Raw genomic sequence first — 4,589 nt, forward strand, 5'->3', positions numbered from 1 at the left:
CCATTTTCATAAGTGCATCCATTTTATCACTCAAAGTAGTAATTTCTTCAACGGAGTTTACCTTCTTACTTGTTGGAGCTCTTTCGGTGTACCATTGAGAGTAATTTGTCATTATATTATCAAGGAGTTTTGTAGCTTCTCCCAATGTGATTTCCATAAAAGTGCCACCTGCAGCAGAGTCTAGAAGATTTCTAGAAACAAAGTTTAGTCCCACATGGAAATTTTGTATAATCATCCATAAGCTTAAACCATGAGTAGGACAATTTCTAATCGTCAATTTCATTCTCTCTCAAGATTGTGCAACATGTTCATGCTCAAGTTGCTTAAAGTTCATAACTTGATTTCTAAGAGATATAATCTTAGCGGGAGGAAAATACTTGGCAATAAAAGCATCCTTACACTTATCCCATGAATCAATATTATTTCGAGTAAGGATGAACACCAAGTTTTAGCACGATCTCTTAGCAAAAAAGGAAATAAGTTCAATTTTATAATATCATTATCCACATCTTTGTTATTTTGCATATCACATAATTCAACAAAAGTATTAAGATGGGATGTAGCATCCTCATTAGGTTTTCTAGAAAATTGTTCTTTCATAAAAAGATTTAGCAAAGCGGCATTAATATCGTATGACTCCGTACTAGTGGCGGGAGAAGCAATTGGAGTACTAATAAAATCATTATTATCAGTATTTGAAAAGTCGCACAATTTGGTATTTTCTTGAGAGATAGCAACAAAGCAAGCAAACGAGCAAACAAACTAGCAAAGCAAATATTTTTGTGTTTTTTGTATTTTTATGAGAAGTGGACGAGATGAAAACGAGAACCAAAGGAAACTAAAAATGGAAATAAAAAGTAGAGCAAGTAGATGATAGTTTGTGTGTAGGTACCTGATAGCTTTTGATGATGTCTCCCCGTCAACGGCGCTAGAAATTCTTCCTGGTACTTGTGAGTTGTGTTGGGATTTTCCCTGAAGAGGAGGGGAGATGTAGTACACTAGAGTTAAGTATTTCCCTCGGTGAAAACCAAGGTTTATCGAACCAATAGGAGAATCACGCAAAGCCTCGTCAACACCATCTGCACACACAAAAGCAAATACTTGCACCCAACGCGGGCAAGAGGGTTGTTAATCCCCTTGAACTCATTACTTGCAAGGATCAAATCTTGTATAGGTAGATGGATAAATTGCAAAGTAAAATAAAAGTAATAAACTACAAAAAAGGTGTTTTGGATTTTATAATATGATAAAGGTAGACCCGGAGGCCATAGTTTTCGCTAGAGGCTTCTCTCCCGAACACATAGCATGCAGTGTGTGAAGAAATTATTGTTGGGCAATTGATAGAAAAGCGCATAGTTATGACGTATTCATGGCAATGATCATGTATATAGGCATCATGTCTGAGACACGTGGACCAACACCTGCCTGCATATACTACTATTACTCCACCAATCAACCACTATCCAGCATGCATCTATGGTATTAAGTTCGTAAAAAATGAAGTAACGCCTTAAGCAAGATGACATGATGTAGACAAAGTAAACCCAATCAATATGAATAAACCCCATTGTTTTATCCTTAATGGCAACAATAAAAATACTTGTCTTGTCCCCTTCTGACACTGGGATATAGAGCACCGCAAGATTGAACCCATCACAGAGCACCTCTCCCGCTAAAGATAAAACAATCTAGTTGGCCAAACCAAACGGATAGATCAGAGATGAATACAAAGCTATAACTATCATGCAGAATAAATTTTAGAAAAGTCTCAATTACTTTCAATGAATAGTCTAATCATAAACCCACAATTCATCGAATCCCAACAAACGCATCGCAAGAGAAGATTACGCTGGATAGAACTCCAAGAAGATTGTGGAGAACATGGTATTGAAGATTAAAGAGAGAGAAGAAGCCATCTAGCTACTAGCTATGGACCTGTAGGTCTGTGGTGAAATACTCATGCATCATCGGAAGGCAACAAGGATTTTGTTGAAGCACTCGTGATCGATTCCCCTTCTGCCAGAGGCTTGCGGCGGTGGAAGAATGGTTTCAGGTGGCTCTTTTTGATTTCCCAATATTTGAGCATTTATAGAAGTGGAATTAGGTAAGACGGAGACTCATGGGGCCCACAAGGTAACCCCCCCCCATGGAGCACCCTGTTGCCTTGGCATCTCCTTGATCATCGGCTAGCCTCCTCCCAAAGCTTCTAGGGTCTCTCTTATCAAGAAAAATCGTCCAAAAGTTTCGTAGTGTTTGGACTCCGTTTGGTACTAATTTTCTGACCAAAAATAGGCAGAAAACAATAATGGCACTAGGCACTGGGTTAATAGGTTAGTCCCAAGAAATGATACAAAATATCACAAAAAGGCATATAAAGTATCCAAGATTGATAATATAATAGCACGAAACAATTGAAAATTATAGATACGTTGGAGACATATCATATATGTATGAAAACAAAGTATGGACTTTGGTGGACTTGCCCAATGACCGGTGGGCCATTGAGAACAAATGGATCTTTAAGAAGAAGACGGACAATGATGGTAATGTCACCGTCTATAAAGCTCGACTTGTCACAAAGGGTTTCCGACAAGTTAAAGGGGTTGACTATGATGAGACTTTCTCACCCGTAGCGATGCTAAAGTCTGTTAGGGTTACGTTAGCAATTGCCACATTTTCGATTATGGAATATGTCAGATGGATGTAAAAACCAGTTTCCTTAAGGAAGAGTTGTATATGATGCAGCCCAAATGTTTTTTGGATCTAAGGATGCTAAAAAGGTATGCAAGCTCCAACGATCCATCTATGGACTGGTGTAAGCATCTCGGAGTTGGAATATACACTTTGATGAGGTGATCAAAGCTTTTGGTTTTACACAAACTTATGAAGAAGCTTGTATTCACAAGAAAGTGAGTGGGAGCACCGTAACATTTCTAATACTGTATGCGGATGACATATTATTGATTGGAAATGATATAGAATTTCTAGAAAGCATAAAGGGTTATTTGAACAAGAGTTTTCCAATGGAAAACCTGGGTGAAGCTGCTTACATATTGGGCATCAAGATCTACAGAGATAGATTGAGACGCCTGATAGGACTTCCACAAAGCACATACCTTAACAAGACTTTGAAGAAATTAAAAATGGACTAGTCAAAGAAAGGGTTCTTGCCTGTGTTGCAAGGTGTGAAGTTGAGTCAGACTCAAAGACCGACTACGGCAGAAGAGAGAGAAAGGATGAAGGTCATCCCCTATGCCTCAGCCATAGGCTCTATAATATATGTCATCCTGTGTACCACACCTGATGTGTTCCTTGACAATCCAGGAGTGGATCACTAGACAATGGTCAAGAATATACTTAAGTACCTAAAGAGGACTACGGATATATTTCTTGTTTACGGAGGTGACGAAGATCTCATTGTAAGGGTTACATCGATGATAGCTTTGACACTGATCCAGATGACTTGAAGTCACAAACCGAATACATATTTATTTTGAATGGTAGAGCAGTCAGTTGGTGTAGTTCCAAGCAGAGGATTGTAGCGAGATCTACATGTGAAGCGGAATACATAGCTGCTTCAGAAGCAATGCAAGAAGGAGTCTAGATGAAGGAGTTCATATCTGACCTATGGGTGATACCTAGTGCATTGGATCCAATGACTAACTTTTGTGACAACATTGGTGCCATTGCCATTGCCAAGGAGCCCAGGTTTCACAACAAGACCAAGCACATCAAATGTCGCTTCAACTCCATTTGTAATTACATTAAGAATGGAGACATACAACTTTGCAAAGTACATACAGATCTGAATGTGGTAGACCCATTGACTAGACCTCTTCCACAAGCAAAACATGATCAGCACCAGGACTCCATGGGTGTTAGATTCATTACAATGTAAACTATATTATTGACTCTAGTGCAACTGGGAGACTGTTTGAAATATGCCCTAGAGGCAACAATAAAATAGTTATTACCAAATTTCCCTTTCATGATAAATCTTTATTACTCATGCCAGAATTGTATTGACCAGAAACTTAAATACATGTTTAAATACATAAACTACACCATGTCCCTAGTAAGCCTCTACTAGACTAGCTCATTGATCAAAGAGTTAAGGTTTCCTAACCATAGAGATGAGTTGTTAGTTGATAACAGGATCACATCATTAGGAGAATGATGTGATGGATAGACTCAGCCTTAAGCTTAGCATCAGATTGTTTAGTTATTTCCTACAACTTTCTTCATGTCAAGTATCAGTTCCATAGACCATGAGATCATATCACTCCCGGATATGGGAGGAATACTTTGTGTGCTATCAAATGCCACTTTGTAACTAGGTGATCATAAAGGTGCTCTATAGGTATCTCTGAAGGTCTCTATTGGGTTGCGTGGATCGAGACTGGGATTCGTCGCTCCATGTGATGGAGAGATATCTCTGGGGCCCTCGATATACAAGATCACAAGAAGCTTGCTGATACGTCTCCGTCGTATCTATAATTTTTGATTGTTCCATGCCAATATTATTCAGCTTTCATATACTTTTGGCAACTTTTTATACTATTTTTGGGACAAACATATTGATCTAGTGC

Source organism: Triticum aestivum, chromosome 7B, assembly GCF_018294505.1.
Source record: "Triticum aestivum cultivar Chinese Spring chromosome 7B, IWGSC CS RefSeq v2.1, whole genome shotgun sequence".
NCBI classification, from domain to species: domain Eukaryota; kingdom Viridiplantae; phylum Streptophyta; class Magnoliopsida; order Poales; family Poaceae; genus Triticum; species Triticum aestivum.